Source organism: Lutra lutra, chromosome 8, assembly GCF_902655055.1.
Source record: "Lutra lutra chromosome 8, mLutLut1.2, whole genome shotgun sequence".
NCBI classification, from domain to species: Eukaryota; Metazoa; Chordata; class Mammalia; order Carnivora; family Mustelidae; genus Lutra; species Lutra lutra.
Genome location: NC_062285.1, coordinates 84,525,131 through 84,553,126, shown reverse-complemented (window position 1 = coordinate 84,553,126; position 27,996 = coordinate 84,525,131). Strand labels below are relative to the sequence as shown.

The window sequence follows — 27,996 nt, the reverse complement described above, 5'->3', positions numbered from 1 at the left end:
ACACAAGAAGAAATAAAAATTTAAAAATATAATTAGCACTTTATTTAAAAAGCTAAAACCATATTCAGAAACTCTTCAACAAATAGAACCTTAGGTCCAATTACTTTACTCATAACTTCTATCTATAAGAAATAATACTTTCAGAATAAAGAAGAAAATAGAACAAAATTAGATCATTTAAGTGACCAGCATAATCCCCTTACTAAACTGTTATAAGTATCACAAGAATGAATATTTTATACCAATTCCATTCATGAACATAGATAAAAATACTCTTACTAAAATATAGTCTATCATCATTAATCACAGTTTCCATATTTGCAAATTTGCCTACTGGCTAAAACTTATTTGTAACTCTAAATCAATATGGAAAGTGTTTTCTAGGTAATTTGTGGACATTCACATATACATAGAGCAACCAAAAATTTAAATACACAAACCACAGACTAGGATATAATATTCACATTATTCTACTTACCAATAGATCTATATCTAGGATATATATATATATATATATATATATATATATATATATATATATATCTCCTACAATCAATAGTAAAGGGGCAAGAAACCCAGGAAAATAAGAGGTGAAAACATAACTATTTACAGAGGAAGATATGTAAATGGTCACTAAGCACATCAGAAAGTGCTTAACATCATAAGCCATCAGTTAAATTAAGTTAAAAACTACAATGTTATAGCATTCACAAACATTAGAATGCCTAATCTAAAACCCTGACATTATCAATTTTAGAGAGGATGTGGTACAACTCAGTTTTTCTTGCTACTTCCCAATTATTACCATTTCCAAAAGTTAATTATCAGTGCAGTTAATGTTTGAAAAACTGATACTATCAAATGTTGGCAAAGATGTGGAACAACTGAAACTGTTGTACGTTGCTGGTGGCCATGAGAATTGTTAAATTTGGAAAACTGCGAATATCTTTTTTTTTTAAGATTTTATTTATTTATTTATTTATTTATTTATTTATTTTAATATTCATGTTTTACTTTATTACAAGTCCAATAGAAGTACATTAAAATGTTTTTTTTTTAATTTCTTTTCAGCATAACAGTATTCATTGTTTTTGCACCACACCCAGTGCTCCATGCAATATGTGCCCTCCCTAATACCCACCACCTTGTTTCCCTAACCTCCCACCCCCACCCCTTCAAGACTCTCAGGTTGTTTTTCAGAGCCCATAGTCTCTCATGGTTCACCTCCCCTTCCAATTTTCCTCAACTCCCTCTCCTCTCCATCTCCCCATGCCCTCCATGTTATTTGTTATGCTCCACAAATAAGTGAAACCATATGATAATTGACTCTCTCTGCTTGACTTATTTCACTCAGCATAATTTCTTCCAGTCCCGTCCATGTTGCTACAAAAGTTGGGTATTCATCCTTTCTGATAGAGGCATAATACTCCATAGTGTATATGGACCAGACTCTTTTTATGAAGCCAGCATTACCCTGATCCCCAAACCAGGCAAAGACCCTACCAAAAAGGAGAATTTCAGACCAATATCACTGATGAATATGGATGCTAAGATTCTCAACAAGATCCTAGCAAACAGGATCCAACAGTACATTGAAAAGATTATCCACCATGACCAGGTGGGATTCATCCCTGGGTTACAAGGATGGTTCAACATTTGCAAAGCAATTAGTGTGATAGAACAAAACAATAAGAGAAGAGAGAAGAACCACATGGTCCTCTCAATTGATGCAGAAAAAGCATTTGACAAAATCCAGCATCCGTTCCTGATTAAAACGCTTCAAAGTATAGGGATAGAGGGAACATTCCTGAACTTCATAAAATCTATCTATGAAAGACCCAAAGCAAATATCATCCTCAATGGGAAAAAGCTTGCAGCCTTCCCATTGAGATCAGGAACATGATAGGGATGCCCACTCTCACCAGTCTTGTTAAACATAGTGTTAGAAGTCCTAGCAACAGCAATCAGACCACAAAAAGAAATAAAAGGTATCCAAATTGGCAATGAAGAAGTCAAACTCTCTCTCCGCAGATGACATGATTCTTTATATGGAAAACCCAAAAGACTCCACCCCCAAACTACTAGAACTCATACAACAGTTCAGTAACGTGGCAGGATACAAAGTCAATGTACAGAAATCAGTGGCTTTCTTATATACTAACAATGAAAATACAGAAAGGGAAATTAGAGAATCGATTCCATTTACTCTAGCACCAAGAACCATAAGATACCTGGGAATAAACCTAACCAAAGAGGTAAAGGATCTGTACTCGAGGAACTACAGAACACTCATGAAAGAAATTGAAGAAGACACAAAAAGAAGGAAGACCATTCCATGCTCTTGGATTGGAAGAATAAACATTATTAAAATGTCTATACTGCCTAAGATTTTATTTATTTATTTGACAGACAGAGATCACAAGTAGGCAGAGGCAAGCATAGATGGAGAAGGAAGCAGACTCCCTGCTGAGCAGAGAGCCCATGGCCCTGAGATCATGACCTGAGCCAAAGGCAGAGGCTTTAACACACTGAGCCACCCAGGCACCCCCTGTCAATATCTTCTAAAGATGAACATAGGAATATATTTTGACTCTGCAACCCCACTTCTGCTCAACAGTGATACCTGCAAATGTGTACCAAAATGCATGCACAACAGTTTTCTTAGCAACATTATTTATAATAGTCCCAAACTGGAAATAACCCAAATATCCATCAATATTAGAATGAATAAATGAATTATGATACATTCATGGAATAGAGTACTGTACAAAAATGAAAAAAAACTTATTTCAGTAGTGTTGACCTTCATATTGATATTATGTGTATTATATATATTTCAATATATAGAGAACAAAAGAAGCAGACATAATGTACTCTATATGCTTTTGTTTACATATTCATTGTGCTAAAAGTCAGAAGAATAATTAGCTCTGAAATGACAAGTGTATGAGAAGGGTATTGCATTGTAAACATTTATCAAATTGTAATTCAGAAATTATATGTGCCATAGATCAAAAAATTTACAAATAATAAAAAGGAAGGGGATAACATATCAAGTAATAACTAATAGGTTCTCTTTTGGAGCACTAGGTATTGGGACCTACAGATATTTCCATTTGTTCCTTTGTTTCCATTTGTTCCTTTATCTTTCATTACTAATCCATCATCTACCATTTAAACATGCTTAATTTGATGAACTATTTGGTTTATGGCTGCATCCTTCCTTAGATCTGCTTCTGCTACTTGCTTTATTATTTTTTTATATGATTTTGAGATCTTGCAAATAGCTCTCTAGATCTTATTCCTAAGACCTCCCATACTATATATTACCCAACAAACAGCTCAGCTCTAAGGTCTTAGGGAAGATTCACAAAATTTGGAAGATTATGTAAGTTTTTTTTTTAAAACATTTTCAATTTTGGCTGAAATTTGATGTTCAACCTGATATTTACTGTCATCTCAAGACATTGAATCACAGGCATAATTTTGTGTGTGTGTGTGTGTGTGAAATACCATTTTCAAGGGGAAATCTGATACCTGATGTACAAGGGTGGGCTAACTACTCTAACAAATAGAGCCTAAAATAATAATGGCTTAAGAAGTTTATATTTAGGGACGCCTGGGTGGCTCAGTTGGTTAAGCAGCTGCCTTCGGCTCGGGTCATGATCCCGGCGTCCTGGGATCGAGTCCCGCATCGGGCTCCTTGCTCATTAGGGAGCCTGCTTCTCCCTCTGCCTCTGCCTGCCATTCTGTCTGCCTGTGCTCGCTCTCTCTCCCTCTCTCTCTCTCTGACAAATAAATAAATAAAATCTTAAAAAAAAAAGAAGTTTATATTTAAACAGGAATATATTTATATATAGCTTTATACAGTTTTTCAGAGATCCAGGCTGATAGCTGATTGAGGTCTTAACTACTGCTTCATGTAGTTTACAAGGTCCCTTGGAATTGAAATTCATAGAACAAATTCTGAAATTCACAGAATGGAAGAGTAGATGTGGGTGGTTACACAGGTAAACCCTGGAAGTGAGGAACGTCAATTCTACAGACAATCTGTTGGCAAGAATTCAGTCACATAATCACCCTGAAAGAAGATGCACTCAAGTTAAGTTTCCAGGAAGAGGGGAAAGCATGGATTTTTGTCACCAGTCAGTCATTTTCATAATGACTGTTCAATGTGAATATTCAGTCCCATTTAAAAGATCTGTTACTATGACCTTTGAGCAGTGTGGCATAACCCTTTAGACTTTTTAGGCTTATCATCAGTCTGTGGTACAAGCAAAAGCACTTTGTAAAGAAGAGGCCAAATGCAAGAGAAATTTCAGAGTTGCTAGAACCAGTGATTTATTTCAGAAACTATCAGTATAATTAGAATCAAGAAATAACCATTTTCATGAAGTCATCAGAGCACAAATTATAGTAACTGGGGGATTATTTTAGAATTGGTAGGAATTGTAGATACAGGCTTCATTATTTGTAAACCCCTCTATCTGTAGAAGTGGATAATGATATATGCACCATTACAAGCGTGGTCAGTGCTGCCACACGCTCCGCTTCACCTCCAGTTCTCAGCTGGATTCTCTTTAAAATTGGAGACTGCTGATGCTTCATAGAAGGGCTCCACTTTTCTTTTTTTTTTTTTTTTTACTTATTTCCATTTCAGCAGTTACCATTTTTGTCCTGGCCCTCATGACTTCACACATGGATTATTTCAACAGACTCCTAGCTGTTCTCCTTCGATTCAGTTTCATGCCAATCTATCCTTCATAGTGCTTACAAAATTAATCTTCCTGAAACACTGTTTCATCATATCTCTTTCCAGTTCCAAAATGATGTGGTTTCTGGTTTATGGTTTTTGGTTGCTGAATCAACCAGAAGGCACTCCACTTATCTCCTTTTAAGTTCTCCTGTTATCAGTCTAATGTGTCTTTGTGGATCCTTAGCACATCTACGTCATATAGCTCTCCATATGATGTGCTCACTTCCATGTCTGTGCCTTTCACTATGCCATGCTGTCTGTCTTCAGGGATCCCCACTTCTTTCAACCAGGTCTCACTTTTTCCTCAGTGTCACCTCATATTCATCTTTTCTGAATCCTCTCTTTACTGATTTCCAATTTGATACCTCCTAGCAGATGTTTATTCTTAATTTACACTTACATTTCACTAATAGTTCCATATTTGCAAACTGAACTTCACTGTTTTGCATGAGGAAGGATGAGGATGGAGGGAGGGAGGGAGGGAGGTAGATAGGTAGATGATAGATAGATCTATCTATATGTATGATTCTTATGAATAGTAACATGTTCCAATTATCTTGTATGCCCTCAGGTTTCATAGCACAATGCACCATATGTAGAAAATATTTGCTTGACTTATATATAATATAATGCTTCACTATACAAGAATGTTTTTATTCTTATTTATAATTTATTTTCATTCTCCCTTTTTGGAAGAAAACTTAGATTATGAAGATGTATATAACATGGTAAGAGAGCTTCAATTATATGTACCTAAGAAAAATGGAGTCAAGAAGTAGTTTTGATATATATATATATATATATATATATATATATATATATATATATAAAGTTCTATAAACTTAATCAGAGTGGATTCCAAATTTGGTTGCAAGCTTTCTGGCAGTCATCAAATAGAGGGACTCCTGTACAGAAACAAACTGTTTTCTCAGGATTAGCATATCTAACTAGTATTCCCTGTACTATAAACAGTCATATTCATAAGTTTGTAACTAATTTTTAGACCAATACATTTATGCCATTTCTACTCTTTAACTTCTGAACCAGGAAAGGAGCCAGCTGGGACAGGGGAATATTAAAAGAATTGGAAAATGTATCAGAACAGAGCTTCCTAATCTTCCAAGCATTCATACTGGAAGCAAGCTGACCAACTGCTTGTATTCAAAGTGAATAGAATTGGGGCACCTGGTGGCTCGGTCGTTAAGTGTCTGCCTTTAGGTCAGGTCATGATCCCAGGGTCCTGGGATCAAACCCCACATTGGGCTCCCTGGTCAATGGGGAGCCTGCTTCTCCCTCTCCCACTACCCCTGCCTGTGTTCCCTCTCTCACTGTGTCTCTCTCTGCTAAAAAAAATAAATAAAATCTTTTTAAAAAAAGTGAATAAAATTGCCCAACACTGAGTTTTCTCTTAAGAAGAATAATTGAATAAATAACTGTCTTTGTAATTTTAAAGTTATGAGAGACAGGTAGGAAAAGAGGAACTTATTTTTAACCTATTAATACTCACCCAACTTGTATGACCTTTTTCGTAGATTGTGAAACAAGCCCATCGTTCTTTCCTAGACATGACAGAAACTGGTTGTCTACACTTAATGCATTGTTCTTGTCCCCTTGCCAATTGAATCATAATTATGTTAAGAGAGCCAATATAACAGCTAAAAATATTTGCTTCCCAGACTTCCTTTCAGTAGGGATAAGATGTATGTTATAGTTCAATGAGAGACAGGGTGAGGATTTCTAGGAAAGTTTTCACTTTAATGATACAGGTACTGCTCCTCGTTTCTTCTTTATGCCTGGAATGTAGCCATGACATATGGAAGATAAGCAGTCAGTTGACAGCCTCAAGACCACAAGAATAGAAATGAAGGCTTGCATCTAACATTGGAAGAGAAGACAAAGGCAATTATTGAGCGACTGCATGAGTCCTGGACTGCCTACTTCTGGACTTGAGTTGCTTTTAAGGAGTTAAGGTTGAATTGTGAAAGCCCCTTAGCCAACTATGCAAATGGTTACACGTGAGGTGAGGTTGAGTAGAAGTCCACTTAAGTAGCATGGGGCCAATGTCTTGACTTAACTGTAGGGCTCACATTTGACGTTGAAGCTGGAAGGCAACTTCTTGCCTGGAACATGGGTCAGGGATGGATTATGGATAATTTTGTAATGAGAAGTTTGCTGCCATAAGGAAAATGGAGGGATCATTTCTTGCCTAAAATTCAGGTTTTCCAAGATCAGGGAAATGATTGGGGTTAAGTGTGATTTTGTACTGGCTGAGGACAATAAATCAGAAAATAATATTTCAATGGACTTCAGAGACAGCAGGGAGAAACAGATGTGTAAATGCCAAACTAGTGAGTGAGAGCCCAGGGGAACAATGTAAATGAGTAAACAATTAAGAAAAGGAGTGTTTTCTGAATTTATTATATTTATTATATTTTTATATATAGTGGACACAATCACTGTTGTGTATCTCATCATTTGGAAATTTTTAAAGTATACATTGTGTGTTATTTTATAAAAGACTGTACTCAGATGCCTATATAGACTTTTTATCAGGTCTTTTATTTGTTCTCTAAAGAATATATTGCGGTACTCATTATCTTTACAAGGCTAGACACTGGACATATAATTAAACTACTTGTCCATACGATTAAAATAAGCTTTTATGGTACAGACTTCAAAATTCTAATTCATGTAATAGACACTAACTTAAATAAGGAATGCAAAATTGTTAAGTTCTATCTTATTCATTATGGAGTATATTCAGAGTAAGTGGGGTTTAATCTTGACTGTCCTATTTGTCACATTCCCAAAGTTAAGAGGAGAGTGCTCTATAACTCACCTATATACTTAGCAAAGTATTATGGTTTTAATAAGGGCAATTTCATCATTAAACATAAAATTGGCATGAAATGGCAGAGTAGTCTTTGTAACTTGCTTCTGTGATAAAAACAGACATGCACTCTGGGACTGTCCATCTGGCACCTTCAGTGATAAATTAAAATTTGATTTTTAATTATCTCAATACTCATCACTAACAGTCATTTTTGGACTAAAATAATGTAACTTTTTTTTTAAATTTAGAGTTTTCTTTCTCAACTTCTGGGTGAATGTCTTTCTGTATCATTAACTTATCTCATGTAAATATATATGAGAAGAGAGTATCTAAATATTAATATCTTGTGTTTCGTGCATCTTTCTGTAGATTAGTACTTAAATGACCTAAAATATACAGAAATACAGAAAGTTAGAAAATAAACGTTATAATTATTTTTCTTGCATGTTTTTTTGCCTCCCCAGATCATCAGAATGATTGGTACTAAAACTGGTGGCTCAGTGTAGACAACTATTATCCCATTCATTATCACCAAAGCTGATATAGACTGCCATTAAACCATATTCTTTTTAATATTTTATGCTAATTTTCATCTTTATGCGTTGAATTCCTTTTTAGGAAACTGAATTGATCTTTGGTTACAATTCCATGTTTGTAGAGAATATTATTTTCTGTGCAAAGCTGATTATTAAGTCTTTCTTTCTCTCTTTCTTTCTTTCTTTCTTTCTTTATTTTTTTTGCCCTGGACACAGTCCAGCATTCCTACATAGACAACATTAAATATTGAACAATAGTTAAAAAATAAATGGGAATATAATGTATTGACCAGTGTCGAGCTAAGCCAAGAGCGGTTTTTTTCTTTGCATTGATCTGACAGGTTTGGCATTCAAATTATGATGTAGCCTTTGACTTTGGCTCTAAGCTCAGAGAGGAAATTCATCTTTTGTTGAGGAGTATTCAAACTAGAGTTTGGCCCTCTTTAGTGCTAGCCACCAAGTGGCGGATATAATAGTTCTCATGTTAATAACCAAAAAAATTTAAGCTGTTTTTTTAAATCATGTGTTGACACCAGAGCTACTTAGTGTTAAAATCTTGGAATGTTACTTAATTTTACTTTGGTTTTTGTGTGTGGACATGAATAAAACCAGGTATTTGGAACATCGGTGCCATCTGCATACTTCATACTGCCCCTTCAGCGCACATATTCAAATTTTGAAGGGGGACTTTTTTTTTTTTTTTTTGGAAACCATTCCAGGTTCTTGATTAGTTGACTGAATCAAAGCAAAACCAAGCATGGACATGTGGAGGTTGACTACTGGGTAAATCAGAACCATTAAGAGTGAAGGGGGTCTCAAGTGAAGAGGAGTTTAAAAGTGTTGCTGGGGTAGAGAAAAATTTTCTGACGAAATTTTCCATAAATTGGTTCTCCCACCCTTAGGAACAGCCAGTTTTCTTAAACATGAAAATTATTTCCAAGAAGCAACTTTATTGCTTTTCTTTACAATTAGAGAAAAGGAGGCAGTGGTGTTCAAATGATGCTTGACAGCCTGGGTAACAAGCACCAACCATCTGTGCTATAGCAGCACTGTTTGTATTTTTAATGTTTACACATACAGCAAAGATAATTAAAAATAACTATAATTAAAAATGATTACAACAAATTACTTTTCCCTCAACAGTAATATGTGTCTGTAACTTATAAGTTACTTACTAAAGTAACCTTTATGGAGTCTAACAAGAAAACATTGCAATTCCTGCCTTGTTTCTGAAAGTTTATAGATTTGGGGGAGGGGAGATTTTCCCAACCATGAAACCACTTGTCTTAAAGTACTTCAGGAATTATTGATATTATAGGAATTATTTCTGTATCAGTAATACAGGATACTTATTTTCTCTGAAGAAAAGATTAAATGTGTTTTTTTTTTTCCCTAAAAAATATAAAGTAAAATGACTAGGGTGATTTAAAACAGTTAACTTTTTCAAAATGTCATATAAAGCTTAGAGAGACCATTCCACCAGGAACAATACCCTTAGAAATTTGGAGCTTTTGAATATCCTCAAATTACCCCCTTTAAAGAAGATGCTGGTTAATAACAGAAGGTGAATAGTCTTTCCAGGGAAAGAACAGAGAAGATGATATAATCTTTGTGGAAGGGCTTAAAATTTAGCTAGGAAGTAAAGGTTAAGGACATGACCTGTAGGGCACCTGGGTGGCTCAGTTGGTTAAAGCATCTGCCTTCAGCTGAGGTCCTGATCCCAGAGTCCTGGGATCAAGCCCCATGTTGGGCTCCCTGCTTAGAGATCTTATGTTTCTCCCTCTCCATCTGCTGCTCCCCTTGCTTATGCTCTCTCTCTCTGTCTCTGGCTCTTTTGCTTTCTCAAAAAAGTAAATAAAATCTTAAAAAAAAAAAAAGACACGACCCATGTAACTAGACTACCTGGATTCTAATTCTACATCCTGTTTTTTCTAGGGGTGGGGTTAATGTCCTGTGTGCCTCAGTTTCCTCATCCATACCACGTGGGTTATAATAACCTATATCAAATTGTGGTGATGAAGATTGAGTTAATGCACATAAATGCTTGCAACAATGCATGTACATGCATTTAATAGAAATATATATAAATATATGTGTGTGTGTGTGTGTGTGTATATATATATATATATATATATATATATATATATATATTAAAGACTTGTTATTTGAGAGAGAGGGAGAGAAAGAGCACAACCAGGGGAAGTGGCAGAAAAAGAGGGACAGGCAGACTCCCCACTGAGCAGGGAGCCAGATGTGGGGCTCAATTCCAGGACCCTGGGATCATGATCTGAGTTGAAGGCAGATGTTTTAACCAACTGAGCCACCCAGGTGCCCAACAGAAATACGTATTAATTATATTTCCAGCTGTCACCTGTGAGAGGCTTATTTTTATACCTTTCACGTTTTATACCCTCATATCACTGGCCTTTGCTAAATTCCCTGTATCTTACTTATGTTTGATAAAGGAGACTCTGTATCTACAGCCTATTTTAAATTCAAGGTACTAGGTGTCTATGCCTATTGGATTCTGTTCTGAGGATTTCAAGGGGAACCTGAATGAAGTTGGGTGACAAATTAACATTGTTCTGGAATATTTAATGTTATTTTTTATTTTTTCAGCTTTATTGAGGTATGATTAACAAATAAAAATTGTATGCATTTAAAGTATTTAATGTGATGTTTTGATATATGTATACATTGTAAAACAATTAGCACAATCAAGCTAGTTACATATCTAATACCCTGTACATTTACTGTGTTGTGTGTGTATGTGTGGGCGTATATGAGGGAAGGACACTTAAGATCTACTCTAAGAAATTTCAACTGTACAAAATATTATTATAAGGTATAGTTACCATGCCGTACATTAGGTCTCTAGAACTTATTCATCTTATAACTGAAAGTTCATACCCTTTGACTAACATCTCCTCATCCCCCCAACCCCATCCTTAGCCCCTGGTACCATCATTCTATTCTTTGTTTTCTATGAGGTTTGTTTTTTTAGATTCTGCATATAAGTGAGATCATATAATATTTGTCTTTCTGTTTCCAATGTATTTCACTTAGCACAGTGTCCTTCAGGTTCATCCATGTTGTTACAAAGAGCAGGATTTCCCTTTCTTCATATCATGACTAACCTGTGTTATCTCTTCTTTTTTGAGTGTTGCCATTCTAACAGGTGGAATTGGTAGATCACTGTATTTGATTTGCATTTCTCTGATGATTAGTTGAAATTGAACACCTTTTCATATACCTGTAGGCCATTCGCATGCCTTCTTTTGAGAAATGGCTGCTCAAGGCCTTTGCCAGTTTTTGAAACCAGGTTATTTGCTTTCTTGCTATTGAGTTATTTGAGTTCCTTATATATTTTGGAAATTACTTGTTTATTGGATATAGGCATACCTCAGAGATCTTGTGGGTTGGGTTCCAGACCATCACAATAAAGCGAGTCAAATACGTTTTTTGGTTTTCTAGTGCATATACAAGTTATGTTTACACTATATTGTAGTATATTAAGTGTGCAAAACATCATGTCTAAAAAATGTACATACCTTAATTATAAAGTATCTTATTGCTAAAAAATGCTGCCATTGTCTGAACTTTCAGTGAGTTGTAATCACTTATCATAGATCGCCATAACAAATATAATAATGAAAAAGTTTGAAATATTATGAGAATTACCAAAATGTGACACAGTAACATGAAATGAGCAAATGCTGTTGGAGAAATGGCATTGACAGACTTACTTAAGCCAGAGTTGCCACAAACCTTCAATTTGTGTAAAAAAAAAAATTAAAAGTAAAAACAGAGTATCTGTAAAGCACCGTAAGTGAAGCACAATAGAAATGAGGTATGCGGGGGGAGGAGTCAAGATGGCGGGGAAGTAGCAGGCTGAGACTACTTCGGGTAGCAGGAGATCAGCTAAATAGCTTATCTAAAGATTGCAAACACCTACAAATCCAACGGGAGATTGAAGAGAAGAAGAACAGCAATTCCAGAAACAGAAAATCAACCACTTTCTGCAAGGTAGGACTGGCGGAGAAGTGAATCCAAAGCGACGGGAAGATAGACTGCGGGGGGAGGGGCCGGCTCCCGGCGAGCAGCAGAGCAACGGAACAAAATCAGGACTTTTAAAAGTCTGTTCCGCTGAGGGACATCGCTCCAGAGGCTTAACTGGGGTGAAGCCCAGGCGGGGTAAGTGCGGCCTCAGGTCCCGCAGGGTCGCAGAAGGATCGGGGGGTGTCTGAGTGTCGCAGAGCTTACCGGTATTAGAACGGGGAAGCCGGCTGCAGAGACAGAGCCAAGGAGTGACTCTCAGCTCAGGGTTGCCTTGAACCGGTCGCAGGCTCGGTCAGCTCGGAGCGCGGCCGGAGGCCAGGGTGACGCGAGTCATTTGGCGCTGTTCTCTGAGGGCGCACTGAGGAGTGGGGCCCCGGGCTCTCGGCTCCTCCGGGCCGGAGACCGGGAGGCTGCCATCTTTATTCCCGTCCTCCGGACTCTACGGAAAGCGCTCAGGGAACAAAAGCTCCCGAAAGCGAACCCGAGCGGATTACTCAGCGCGGCCCCGGGTAAGGGTGGTGCAACTCCGCCTGGGGCAAAGATGCTTGAGAATCACTACAACGGGCCCCTCCCCCAGAAGATCTACGGGAAACCCAGCCAGGACCAAGTTCACCTACCAAGGAGAACGGCGGAATTCCAGAGGAGAAGAAAGCAAAGCACAGAACTCATGGCTTTCTCCCCATGATTTTTTAGCCTTGCAGTTAATTTAATTTTTTTTCTTTTTCAATTTTTTTTTCTTTTTCTCTTCTTCTGCTAAATTTTTTTTAACTTTTACCGTTTTCTTTTTTTAACGTTTTTTAAATAGTTTATCTAATATATATATATTTTTTCCTCTTTTTATATTTTTTCTTTATCGGCTTTCTTTTTTTTAATAGTTTTTTTTTTTTTTTCATTCTTTCTGAACCCCTTTTTATCCCCTTTCTCCCCCCTCACAATTCAGGATCTCTTCTGATTTGGCTAAAGCATATTTTCCTGGGGTTGTTGCCACCCTTTTAGTATTTTACTTGCTCCTTCATAAACTCTTATCTGGACAAAATGACAAGGCAGAAAAATTCACAACAAAAAAAAGAACAAGAGGCAATACCAAAGGCTAGGGACCTAATCAATACAGACATTGGTAATATGTCAGATATAGAGTTCAGAATGATGATTCTCAAGGTTCTAGCCGGGCTTGAAAAAGGCATGGAAGATATTAAAGCAACCCTCTCGGGAGATATAAAAGCCCTTTCTGGAGATATAAAAGAACTAAAATCTAACCAAGTTGAAATCAAAAAAGCTATTAATGAGGTGCAATCAAAAATGGAGGCTCTCACTGCTAGGATAAATGAGGCAGAAGAAAGAATTAGCGATATAGAAGACCAAATGACAGAGAATAAAGAAGCTGAGCAAAAGAGGGACAAACAGCTACTGGAGCACGAGGGGAGAATTCGAGAGATAAGTGACACCATAAGACGAAACAACATTAGAATAATTGGGATTCCAGAAGAAGAGGAAACAGAGAGGGGAGCAGAAGGTATATTGGAGAGAATTATTGGAGAGAATTTCCCCAAAATGGCAAAGGGAACAAGCATCAAAATCCAGGAGGTTCAGAGAACCCCCCTCAAAATCAATAAGAATAGGTCTACACCCCGTCACCTAATAGTAAAATTGACAAGTCTTAGTGACAAAGAAAAGATCCTGAAAGCAGCCCGGGAAAAGAAGTCTGTAACGTACAATGGTAAAAATATTAGATTGGCAGCAGACTTATCCACAGAGACCTGGCAGGCCAGAAAGAGCTGGCATGATATATTCAGAGTACTAAACGAGAAAAACATGCAGCCAAGAATACTATATCCAGCTAGGCTATCATTGAAAATAGAAGGAGAGATTAAAAGCTTCCAGGACAAACAAAAACTGAAAGAATTTTCAAATACCAAACCAGCTCTACAGGAAATATTGAAAGGGGTCCTCTAAGCAAAGAGAGACCCTCAAAGTAGTAGATCAGAAAGAAACAGAGACAATATACAATAACAGTCACCTTACAGGCAATACAATGGCACTAAATTCATATCTCTCAATACTTACCCTGAATGTTAATGGGCTAAATGCCCCAATCAAAAGACACAGGGTATCAGAATGGATAAAAAAACAAAATACATCTATATGTTGCCTACAAGAAACTCATCTTAAACCCGAAGACACCTCCAGGTTTCAAGTGAGGGGGTGGAAAAGAATTTACCATGCTAATGGACATCAGAAGAAAGCAGGAGTGGCAATCCTTATAGCAGATCAATTAGATTTTAAGCCAAAGATTATAATAAGAGATGAGGAAGGACACTATATCATACTCAAAGGAACTGTCCAACAAGAAGATCTAACAATTTTAAATATCTATGCCCCTAACGTGGGAGCAGCCAACTATATAAACCAATTAATAACAAAATCAAAGAAACACATCGACAAGAATACAATAATAGTAGGGGATTTTAACACTCCCCTCACTGAAATGGACAGATCATCCAAGCAAAAGATCAACAAGGAAATCAAGGCCTTAAATGACACACTGGACCAGATGGACATCACAGATATATTCAGAACATATCATCCCAAAGCAACAGAATACACATTCTTCTCTAGTGCACATGGAACATTCTCCAGAATAGATCACATTCTTGGTCCTAAATCAAGTCTCAACCGGTATCAAAAGATTGGGATCATTCCCTGCATATTTTCAGACCACAATGCTCTAAAGCTAGAACTCAATCACAAGAGGAAATTTGGAAAGAACCCAAATACATGGAGACTAAACAGCATCCTTCTAAAGAATGAATGGGTCAACCAGGAAATCAAAGAAGAATTGAAAAAATTCATGGAAACAAATGATAATGAAAACACAACGGTTCAGAATCTGTGGGACACAACAAAGGCAGTCCTGAGAGGAAAATATATAGCAGTACAAGCCTTTCTCAAGAAACAAGAAAGGTCTCAGGTACACAACCTAACCCTACACCTAAAGGAGCTGGAGAAAGAACAAGAAAGAAACCCTAAACCCAGCAGGAGAAGAGAAATCATAAAGATCAGAGCAGAAATCAATGAAATAGAAACCAAAAAAACAATAGAACAAATCAACGAAACTAGGAGCTGGTTCTTTGAAAGAATTAATAAGATTGATAAACCCCTGGCCAGACTTATCAAAAAGAAAAGAGAGATGACCCAAATAAATAAAATCATGAAGGAAAGAGGAGAGATCACAACGAACACCAAAGAAATACAGACAATTATAAGAACATACTATGAGCAACTCTACGCCAACAAATTTGACAATCTGGAAGAAATGGATGCATTCCTAGAGACATATAAACTACCACAACTGAACCAGGAAGAAATGTAAAGCCTGAACAGACCCATAACCAGTAAGGAGATTGAAACAGTCATCAAAAATCTCCAAACAAACAAAAGCCCAGGGCCAGACGGCTTCCCGGGGGAATTCTACCAAACATTTAAAGAAGAACTAATTCCTATTCTCCTGAAACTGTTCCAAAAAATAGAAATGGAAGGAAAACTTCCAAACTCATTTTATGAGGCCAGCATCACCTTGATCCCAAAACCAGACAAGGATCCCAACAAAAAAGAGAACTACAGACCAATATCCTTGATGAACACAGATGCAAAAATTCTCGCCAAAATACTAGCCAATAGGATTCAACAGTACGTTAAAAGGATTATTCACCACGACCAAGTGGGATTTATTCCAGGGCTGCAAGGTTGGTTCAACATCCGCAAGTCAATCAATGTGATACAACACATTAATAAAAGAAAGAACAAGAACCATATGATACTCTCCATAGATGCTGAAAAAGCATTTGACAAAGTACAGCATCCCTTCCTGATCAAAACTCTTCAAAGTGTAGGGATAGACGGCACATACCTCAATATTATCAAAGCCATCTATGACAAACCCACCGCAAATATCATTCTCAATGGAGAAAAACTGAAAGCTTTTCCGCTAAGGTCAGGAACACGGCAGGGATGTCCGTTATCACCACTGCTATTCAACATAGTACTAGAAGTCCTAGCCTCAGCAATCAGACAACAAAAGGAAATTAAAGGCATCCAAATCGGCAAAGAAGAAGTCAAACTATCACTCTTTGCAGATGATATGATACTCTATGTGGAAAACCCAAAAGACTCCACTCCAAAACTGCTAGAACTTGTACAGGAATTCAGTCAAGTGTCAGGATATAAAATCAATGCACAGAAATCAGTTGCATTTCTCTACACCAACAACAAGACAGAAGAAAGAGAAATTAAGGAGTCCATCCCATTTACAATTGCACCCAAAACTATAAGATACCTAGGAATAAACCTAACCAAAGAGACTAAGAATCTATACTCAGAAAACTATAAAGTACTCATGAAAGAAATTGAGGAAGACACAAAGAAATGGAAAAATGTTCCATGCTCCTGGATTGGAAGAATAAATATTGTGAAAATGTCTATGCTACCTAAAGCAATCTACACATTTAATGCAATTCCTATCAAAGTACCATCCATTTTTTTCAAAGAAATGGAACAAATAATCCTAAAATTCATATGGAACCAGAAAAGACCTCGAATAGCCAAAGGAATATTGAAAAAGAAAGCCAAAGTTGGTGGCATCACAATTCCGGACTTCAAGCTCTATTACAAAGCTGTCATCATCAAGACAGCTTGGTACTGGCACAAAAACAGACACATAGATCAATGGAACAGAATAGAGAGCCCAGAAATGGACCCTCAACTCTATGGTCAACTCATCTTCGACAAAGCAGGAAAGAATGTCCAATGGAACAAAGACAGCCTCTTCAATAAATGGTGTTGGGAAAATTGGACAGCCACATGCAGAAAAATGAAATTGGATCATTTCCTTACACCACACACGAAAATAGACTCAAAATGGATGAAGGATCTCAATGTGAGAAAGGAATCCATCAAAATCCTCGAGGAGAACACAGGCAGCAACCTCTTTGACCTCAGCCGCAGCAACATCTTCCTAGGAACATCACCAAAGGCAAGGGAAGCAAGGGCAAAAATGAACTTTTGGGATTTTATCAAGATCAAAAGCTTTTGCACAGCAAAGGAAACAGTTAACAAAACCAAAAGACAACTGACAGAATGGGAGAAGATATTTGCAAATGACATATCAGATAAAGGGCTAGTGTCCAAAATCTATAAAGAACTTAGCAAACTCAACACCCAAAGAACAAATAATCCAATCAAGAAATGGGCAGAGGACATGAACAGACATTTCTGCAAAGAAGACATCCAGATGGCCAACAGACACATGAAAAAGTGCTCCATATCACTCGGCATCAGGGAAATACAAATCAAAACCACCATGAGATATCACCTCACACCAGTCAGAATGGCTAAAATTAACAAGTCAGGAAATGACAGATGCTGGCGAGGACGCGGAGAAAGGGGAACCCTCCTACACTGTTGGTGGGAATGCAAGCTGGTGCAACCACTCTGGAAAACAGCATGGAGGTTCCTCAAAATGTTGAAAATAGAACTACCCTATGACCCTGCAATTGCACTGCTGGGTATTTACCCTAAAGATACAAACATAGTGATACGAAGGGGCACATGCACCCGAATGTTTATAGCAGCAATGTCTACAATAGCCAAACTATGGAAAGAACCTAGATGTCCATCAACAGACGAATGGATAAAGAAGATGTGGTATATATACACAATGGAATACTATGCAGCCATCAAAAGAAATGAAATCTTGCCATTTGCGACGACGTGGATGGAACTAGAGGGTATCATGCTTAGCGAAATAAGTCAATCAGAGAAAGACAACTATCATATGATCTCCCTGATATGAGGGAGAGGAGATGCAACATGGGGGGTTGAGGGGGGTAGGAGAAGAGTAAATGAAACAAGATGGGATTGGGAGGGAGACAAACCATAAGTGACTCTTAATCTCACAAAACAAACTGAGGGTTGATGGGGGGAGGGGGTTGGGAGAGGGGGTGGGGTTATGGATATCGGGGAGGGTATGTGCTATGGTGAGTGCTGTGAAGTGTGTAAACCTGGCGATTCGCAGACCTGTACCCCTGGGGATAAAAATATATGTTTATAAAGCTGTAAAAAAAAAAAAAAAAAAAAAAGAAATGAGGTATGCCTGTATATGGTTTGCAAGTATTTTCTCCCATTCCATAGACTGTCCCTTCACTCTATTTTCTTTCCTATGCAATAGCTTTATAGATTTTGTAATCCCATTTATCTTTTTTTTTTAATGACTGTTTCTGGGATAATTGCTAAAAAATCATCATCCAGACTAATGTCAAGAAGATATTTTCTTATGTTTTCTTCTAATATGTTTACAGTTTCAAGTCTTACATTTAATTCCAATCCATTTTGAATTTATTTTTATGTATGGTGTGAGATAAGGGTTCTTTTTTGTTACTCATATGGATATCCATTTTTTTTCAGTACCATTTATTGAAGAGACTATTCTTTCTCCATTGCGTATTCCTGGCACCTTTGTCAAAAATCATTTGGTTGTAAGTTTGTTGATTATTTCTGGGATATTTGTTCTGTATGCTTTTATGCCAGTTTTTATGCATACTGTTTTGACTACTATAACTTTGTAGTATATTTTGAAATCAGTCAGTGTTGGGGGCACCTGGCCGACTCAGTTGGTAGAGCATGCAACTCCTGATTTTGGGATCATAAGTTGAAGTCCGATTTGGAATAGAATTTGTTAAAACAAAAACAAAAACAATAGTTGAAATCAAGCAGTGTTGTGCCTCCAGCTTTGTTCTTGCTCAAAATTGCTTTGTCTCTTTAGGGACTTTTGTGGTTCCCTATGAGCTTTAGTACTTTTTTTTTTTCTATTTCTGTGGGAAATTTCATTGGAGATATGATAAGGATTATATTGAACCTATTGATTTCTTTGGGTGGTGTGGGCATTTTAAAAATATTAATTCTTAGGGGCACCTGGGTGGCTCAGTGGGTTAAGCCGCTGCCTTCGGCTCAGGTCATGATCTCAGGGTCCTGGGATTGAGTCCCGCGTCGGGCTCTCTGCTCAGCAGGGAGCCTGCTTCCCTTCCTCTCTCTGCCTGCCTCTCTGCCTACTTGTGATCTCTCTCTGTCAAATAAATAAATAAAATCTTTAAAAAAAATATTAATTCTTCTAATCCATTAGCACATACTATCTTTCCATTTATTGTGTCTTCTTCAATTTCTCTCATCAGTATTTTACAGTTTTCATTATAAAGAGCTTATACCTGCTTAAACTTATTCCTAATATTTATTATTTTTGGTGTTAATGCAAATGGGATTGTTTTCTTAACTTCTTTTTCAGTTTATTATTAGTGCACTCAAACACTACTGATTTTTGTATATTGATTTTATATCCTGCAACTGTACTGAACATATTATTAGCTCAAATAATTTTTGGTGGAGTTTTCAAGGATTACTCTATGTAAGATCATGTCATTTGCAAACAGACACATTTTTACTTTTTTTGGGGGGATGCTTTTTGTTTCTTTTTCATGCCTAATTACTCTGACTAGGAGTTTCAGTATTATGTCGAATAGAAGAAGTAGCAGCACTGGGCTTCCTTGCCTTGTTCCTAACCTTAAAAGAAAAGCTTTCAGCTTCTCACCATTGAGTATGTTATTAACTGTGGTTATATATATATATATATATATATATATATATATATATATATATATACACACATATATAGAGAGAGAGAGAGAAAGAGAGAGCTTTTAGTTTATTTGATTTTCTTTATTATTTATCTAGTCTCTATTTCATTTATTTCTGTTCTTATATTTGTTATTTTCCTCCATCTCTTAACTTTGAATTTAGTTTGTTCTTTTTATAGTTCCTTGAGGTATGAAGTTAGGTTATTTATTTGATATTTTTCTTTTATCTTAATGTACGTGTTTGTTGCTGTAAACTTCCCTGTTAGAACTCCTTTTGCTGCATCCCGCAAGTGTTGGTATATGGTGTTTCCATTTTTATTGGTCTTAAAATAATTTTTTATTTCCTTTTTGATTCCTTTTTGACCTTTGGGTTGTTCAGAAGTGTGTGTGTGTATGTTTACATATTTGTGAATTTTCCATTTTTTTTTTCCTTTTGTTGGTTTCTACTTTCATACTATTGTGTTCAGAAAAGATACTTTGTATGATTTTACTCCTTGGTTTGTTAAAACATGTTTGTATCCTGACTATGATCTATCTCCTGGGAAATGTTCTATGTGTACTTGAGAAAAAGATATATTCTCCTGGTGTGGGTTGAAATGTTCTATATATGTCTGTGAAGTCCATCTGGTCTAAAGTGTAGTGAAGTCCAATGTTGCATTATTGGTTTTCTGTCTGGATGATAGTCCATAGCTGAATAAAAATATATCTACTCTTGCTCTTTCTAGGTACCTGTTTATATGGAATATCTTTCTAAACCCTTCATGTTCATCTATGTGTGTCTTGAAAGCTAAAGCGAGTGTCTTGCAGGCAACTTGTAGTTAGATCTTGTTTTCATCCATTTGTCTATTTTATGTCTAGCAATTATAAAATATAATCCATTTATATTTGAAGTATTTATATGTAAGGACTAACTTGCCATTTTCTTCACTATTTTCTGGCTATTTTGTATTTCTCTTGTTTGTTTCTTCCTCTTGCTGTTTTCCTTTGTGATTTTATGATTTTCTATAGTGAATGCTTTGATTTTTTTTCCCTCTTTATCATTTGAGCATTTGTTGTAGGTTTTTCTTTTTGGTTACCACAACACTTACATAAAATATAGCAGTCTATTTGTAGTTGATAACAACTTCCATACAAAAACCCCATAATTCACTACATTTTGTTTTTGATGTCACACTTTACATCTTTACATCTTTTTATATTGTGGATCCATTAACAAAATATCATAACTATAGTTACTTTTAATTCTTTTGTCTTTAAACCTTTATATTAGAGTTAAATGTTGTTTATAACCAAACTTACAGTATTAGAGTACTCTGAATTTGACTACCTGCTTGCCTTTACTAATGAGTCTTATACTTCTGTTTTTATGTTGCTACTTAGCATTCTTTCATTTTAGTTTGAAGAACTCTTTTTAGCCTTTCTTTTTCCCATAAGGCATTTATAGTGGTAGTGAAATCCTTTAGCTTTTGTTTGTCTGGGAAAGTTTCTATCTTTCATTTTTGAAGGATGCTTTGGCAGGTAAAACATTCTTGGTTGTCCACTTCTCATGGCTTGTAAAATTTCTGCTTAGAAATCTGCCATAGACTCATAGAGGCTCCCTTGTATATTATGAGTGTTTTTTTCTCTTTCTGCTTTCACAATTCTCTCTTTGTCCTAAGTTTATTGACAGTTTGATTATAGTGTATCCTGTTGAAGTCCTCTTTGGGAACTTTCAAGCTTCATATGAATGGATACCCATCTCTCTCCCAAGATTTGGGAGTTTTTAGCTATAATTTCTTTAAGTAAACTGCCCCTCTTTCTTTCTCCTTCTTCTGGGACTTTTACAATATGTATATTAATTCTCTTGGTGATATGCCTGCAGACTTCTTCAGTCTTTTTAATTCCTTTTTTTCTTCTTTTTTTCTCATCTGACCAGAAAGTTTCAAATCGCCTGTCTTCAAGTTTACATATTTTTTCTTCTCTTGATTGAGTCTGCTCTCGATGTGCTATATTGTATTTTTATTCATTCATTGTTATACTTCAGCTCCAGAATATTTTAAAATTTCTAGATCTGTTGAATTTTCTATTTTTTTACACACCATTTTCCTGATTCTGTTGAGTTCTTTTGTATCTCACTGTTGAGTTCCTGATTTTGCCTATGTTCTCTTGAATTTCACTGAACTTTCTTTTTCTAAAGATTTTATTTATTTATTTGTCAGAGAGATAGAGAGAGTACAGGCAGGCAGAGTGGCAGGTAGAGGCAGAGGGAGAAGCAGGCTCCCTGCAGAGCAAGGAGCCTGATGTGGGACTTGATCCCAGGACACTGGGATCATGACCTGAGCCAAAGGCAGCCACTTAACCAACTGAGCCACCCAGGCATCCCTCCTTTTTTAAAAGATTTATTTATTTATTTGATGGATAGGCAGGGAAAGAGAGGGAGAGAGAAAGCTATGAGGGGCAGAGAGAGAAGAGAGAATCTCATACAGACTCTCTGTTGAGCATGGAGCCTGATGTGTTTTGATCTCATGACCATGAGATCATGAACTGAGCCAAAATCAAGAGTTGGATGCTTACCCAACTTATCCACCCAGGGACCCCTCACTAAACTTTCTTAAAACAATTATTTTAAATCTTTTATCAGGTCAAGTAGTAGATATATGTTTTTGGGGGGTCAGTTGTGAGAAAATTACTGTGTTCTTTTGGTGGTGTCAGTGGTCTTTGATTTTTATTTTTCTTGAAGTCTTGCCTCCAAGGCAGAAGACTTTGCCTTTTGCGGAAGAAAACCACTCCTCCACCCTTTACTGACTGGCTTCAGGAGAGAAACATTTTCACTATTCAGAATGCTGGCAAGAGATTAGAGGCTCTCGCAGGTCATATCCAGGGATACACTGACTCCACATTTTTTTTTTTTAAAGATTTTATTTATTTATTTGACAGAGACCGAGAAAGAGAGGGAAAAAGATAAGCAGACTCCCCCCTGAGTGTGGAACCCAATGCAGGGCTTAGTCCCAGGACCCTAAGATCATGACCTGAACTGAAGGCAGACACTTAGCTGACTGAGCCACCCAGGACTGCAAGGGGGGATTTCATAAGATCATATGCCTTCTTTCAATTTTACAATGTCTAGCTGGGTGCTGAGAACTTCTTATTTATTTTCCCTAGGGTATTACCCTTAAATGCCCTAGTTTCTGTGACTTCTCTCAATCCTGCCAAATCAAACTGGCTGTCTACATGTGCTTGCAAGTCATGTGCAAATACTCACACTTGACATCCCTGAAGGTATATGGGGGAAGCTGGCCAAATGAAGGTGATATATTCAGAGCATTGAGGATGCTCATTAGCCAGTTGGAATAGTCTGTAGACAAGGTTTTCCAGGTGTTACCCCTGGCAGAGTCCATAAAGCAGGTATTAGAATTAATGGTCTGTTATTGAGTTCCAAACCCTGTTATCTAAGTCTCCACATCTCCACCTTGCTCTTAGCCTCTTCCAAACACTTACCTCTGCTAATCCTTAAAGTAGTCTGGGTGCCAAACCCCTGAGTATTCTGGATGAGGTGAGAAAAAAAAAAGTGAGCTGACTGGGCTGTGTACCAGATAGCTGGGAAGATTGGGCACTCGCTCTCTACATTCTCTAATGGGCTACATAATCTATGGGCTGAGAGGTTTCCATTTTAACAATGAGCTGTGCTGCTGTAGGGGAAGATGACACAGATAGAGTGATACTGTTTTTGTCTTTTTTGATACATATGTTATAATTTTTATTTAAGTGATGTGCTGGAATTTCTCTGCTGTACTTCTGGACTCCCACAGTACTGCTTTTGTCCTTGGATGGTTGTCAAAATCAGTGTTCCTGTGGGCTAATAATGGCTGAAAACTTTTATTCTGCCATCTTGCTGATGTCACTCCAATAATATTTTAAAATCAGTGTTATATTAAGGAACAAATGAGCTTAGAACTCTGTAGATTGGTAGACTTAGACCTCTTTATATTTTAGGAAATGTCTTACTGTATTAAGATCAGCCTGGTTTAATTTCTTTCTTTTCATGTAAATAATGTGTTTTCCCTTAAGTGTTTCTTGGAGTATGAGAGAGAATCTCCTATATGCTCAGATATAGATCTACTTCTATGGTATTCATACTGTGGTGCCTGATGATGGCCACCACCATCCTACTAAACCACAGTCCCACCAGGTACAACATTTTGCTATTGGAAGCATATCTAACCCTTCAGGATACCAAAATCGTGTTTGAATTATGCTATACTTCAACCTAGAACTAAGGCATGATTTAGGAACTGAAATTCTAGTATTAACAACTCCATTTTTTTAGAGTTCCAATTCTTTGTAGCAGCTAAAGCTTTCTTATCTACCTGTTCAAATTTAGCAGGACAGTTAGTTCTTTCTTTTTAAGGACATATTCTTTCCTGAGAGACTAGACTGCTATTCATTTCCCTCTGCAAATAATCTTTTCCCAGACTGCCCCAGTGTTTGCAAATCATGCTCATATATGTCTGAACCGCAATAAAAGTCATACTTAAATGTATTTCCAGAAGCCTTCTTAATCCCTATAAATCACTTTCCCTTAGATCAAATACACTAGTCCATGTAAGATGTCCAGTTATGCTACTTAAATATATTACCAGTCAAAAGAAATTTTAAAACATATTTTGGTCATAGATCACTCTGTCTTTAATATTTTTATAATAATCCGGATTTGAGCAACTTCACAAAAAAGATTCTATTTTAATTAAATTTAGGTTATTCTTGATATTCTTTTTTTTTTTTGTCTTTTGCTGAACGCTTCTTTTTCTTCTCTCTTCCTTATCTCCATTCAATATTGATTTTTGCTTTCAAGCATGAAAAATATGTTAGAATATGTTAGAATACTAGTCCAGAATGTTTTTCTTCAGAATTATGTAAGTCAGAATAACACTTGAAGCTTCAATTTTAACAAACTGTAGTGTCTAGTAAAAAAAAAAAATTGGATGCACAAATCATATGTGTGTGTGTGTCTGTGTGTGTCTGTATTATATGTATGTTACATCTGTATTATATATATATTATATCTCCCAAAATTATATAGTAAATATATTACATGAATTTTTGTCAGATGACAGTGACTTTCATATGCTTGTGCATAACATCCTCCTAATTCTCTTGGATTTAACATGAACTCAGATGCTTTCCTATTTGATACCACTGGAGAAATAATGGAATAGAGCAAAGACAAAGTAAAATAGTGGAATTAATATTTATTAGTGTGCTACAATCTAAGTGAAAAACATTTAGAACTTTTTTCATACTTTCTCCAAGGGACTAAGTTGGGAAAGAATGGTGGGAGGATCCTACTGTGATTCATTCCGTTATCTAGTGTTATCACTTTCATTTTAATGGTAAATATGGGGAGTCAAAGACATGGATTACTCTAAGAATATAGAAAATTTGTAGATGACATTTCATTTTATAAGAAAATAAAAACAATTAAGCAATTATATATCTTACAGGTTTACAACACCTACCCATAATAATAAAATGTTACTTGTTAAAACAATAATTTGACAAGATTAAAATATTTAGCTTCAACATATTATTTAATCTTTATGTTGTTAGGGAGGTATTATGATAGGAAGAAAGTTTAGTATATTGCAGAAATAGAAAATAAACAAAATTAGAAGAGCACTGCTGTCATGTCATGTCACGGACATAAAACCTTATCAAATATTTATGTTGTGAAATTCCTGTCCACAAAGGCTAAGATAAACTCAATCAAAGCCATGTTCTGGACCAAAACCAGTCATATATGGTATGTTGTTTCTGAGGATACTTCAAAGTGAAGGAGTCTAAATGGCAGTTGGCAAATCCAAGCTGAGGAAAGCCAAGGGCAGTATCCAAGAACAAGAGTCCCATATCAAAGCCAAGAGGCTTGTGTTTTAGTTTAGTATGAGTTGAGTGAACATAAAGGAGCAGTCATCAACGAGGGTAGCTCATGAATAAGTTTGAGATTCCAGGAATTCGCTTTCAGTGTTATCGATTCTTGATGTGTTGGTAGAGAAACTGGATTCAAAGATCAACATTAATCAGTTGGAAAGCTATGGGTGATTACATACTATTCTAAGGGTAAAATGGGATGGCAAACATGTTTTAGTGAGAATTGATTCAATAGAATATTTATTATCAAGTATGTACCAAGAACTGTAGAATGAATTGGAAATAAAATGGTGACTAAAATATGGTCCTTGCTCACACCTGGAAATGAGAAATTGTTATGGACTTGTTGAATGCTATAGTGCGTATTAATAGAGGGTACCATGGGAGCATAAATGGCATCACTGCACTTGGTCTGAGATGACCAGGGAAGACTTTCGAGGTGAATAATGTCAAGACAGACTTAATATTGAGTAAAAATTAACTAGATAATGGGAAAGGCTCTCATTTAAGCATGCCTGTAGGATGAATAATATGGGGCTGAAGCAAGTGTAGAAGGATAGATTCTGGAATCTCAAGTCTATTTTTCATATATTGGGGTGGGAGTTCATGTAATGCTGCTGAGTTTATGAGACACAGGAAGTTCCTTCTATTAACTTATTCTTTCATAGATAAAGAGCAACATTATTCATTGGTTACTAGTATACTGCATAATTAGAATAAAAAACACAGACATAACCTCCTTAGAAACCTGTGTTAAGTACACATGGGAAAAGCTTTTTCTAGTCTGGTAAAGGATGGAACTCACCTTGGGGAATCAGTAATCATTGGTTCCATTTTACATTGCTCAGCCAGGATCTTTTAGCCTGATGGATACTATAAACTTTTAGGAAATTTGGTACAGAGTTTGTGTCCCAAGAATTATAAGACTTTGCTATCTTTAGTATAAAGTCAAATTTTAAATTAAGTAAAATTATGATACATAGTAGTATACAGCTTATCCACGGCTATTTTAAATTTTCCTCCAGAAACTGATCACAAATCTGTTGGTTGATTATAACAGTATGTTGACTCAGGATTGACAATAGTATAAAAGCAAAACCCAAATTAAAAGAAAAAATCTGCCAATTTTTTCCCCTTGACTAGATTTTAAGTTGAATGTGCTAACAAATCATGTTGAACAATAGCAAACAAACAAACAAAAATTCTATTTAAAAGGATTTGTGTTGAGTGTGGAAAAATTATTATTAATAAAATATTATAATATTAATATTATATTATTAATAAAAATATTAATAAAGTATGGTAGAATGTAGAGCATAAAGTATATCTAGATTATTAAATAAAGGGTGAAAGAATTTATAGAATCATATGAAGGTGAAGGGACTAAAATTTTAGAATGGAAGGGAGTAACTCAGCTGTATTTTTTATTTTCTAAATATTTTTCTCTTGCATTTCTCAGAAATTAAGAACTTTTTCACATGGAAAATTTATTGACTTTAACAGTAGTAATGTGTCGTCTTTGTTCCAACAAGAAAAATGTGAATGGGTTTTAAAAGTTGTAGCATTTGAAGTCATTTATGATCCATAAAGAAAAAAGGTAGTTGTCTCTAAGAAACACAAATTATGACTTAATAAAATATTTTCTCAGTTAATGTCCTATATTAAAAAAATTTATGAAGTAAAAAACATATATCTGAATAAATAATAATATTTGCCTGTCTTTTCAAATGTGACTTTGCTTTCAAGAAAAGTATAATTTAGGGCACATGGGTGGCTCAGTCATTAAGCATCTGTCTTTGGCTCTGGTCATGATCCCAGGGTCCTGGGATTGAGCCCCTCATTGGGCTCTCTGCTCAGCGGGAGGCCTGCTTCTCCCTCTCCCTCTCCTCTTGCTTGTGTTCTCTCTCTTGCTGTGTCTCTCTCTGTAAAATAAATAAATAAAATCTTACAAAAAAAAAGTGTAATTTAGTGCGGTGAAGAGTTTGTCATGGTATTGACAAGAAGGTGAAGGCCTGGTATTCAGGCCACAGGAGTAAGTATCTGATGGGCCAGCTGGGAAACCGGGGCTCCAAAATGGCGGATCTTCCCACTGACCCTCTCCAAGATGGCGGACTTTCCCGCCACCCTCACTGCAGCCTCCACGTCACCGCCAGGAAACTGAAGCTCTCCACCCAGGAACTTCCCAATCAGGAACTGTCCATCACGGACTTCCCCCGCCCCATACCC

General features: G+C 36.4%; 1 long non-coding RNA gene across 1 annotated transcript; it reads right to left on the bottom strand.

Moving 5' to 3' along the window:
- Positions 1-1,245: 1,245 nt before the first annotated feature.
- On the bottom strand, positions 1,246-27,996 carry LOC125107580 (uncharacterized). Its single transcript, XR_007129600.1, has 3 exons — positions 27,799-27,996; positions 15,676-15,681; positions 1,246-1,257 (listed from the first exon to the last, which is right to left on the bottom strand). It is a non-coding gene; the product is annotated as an uncharacterized LOC125107580 (long non-coding RNA).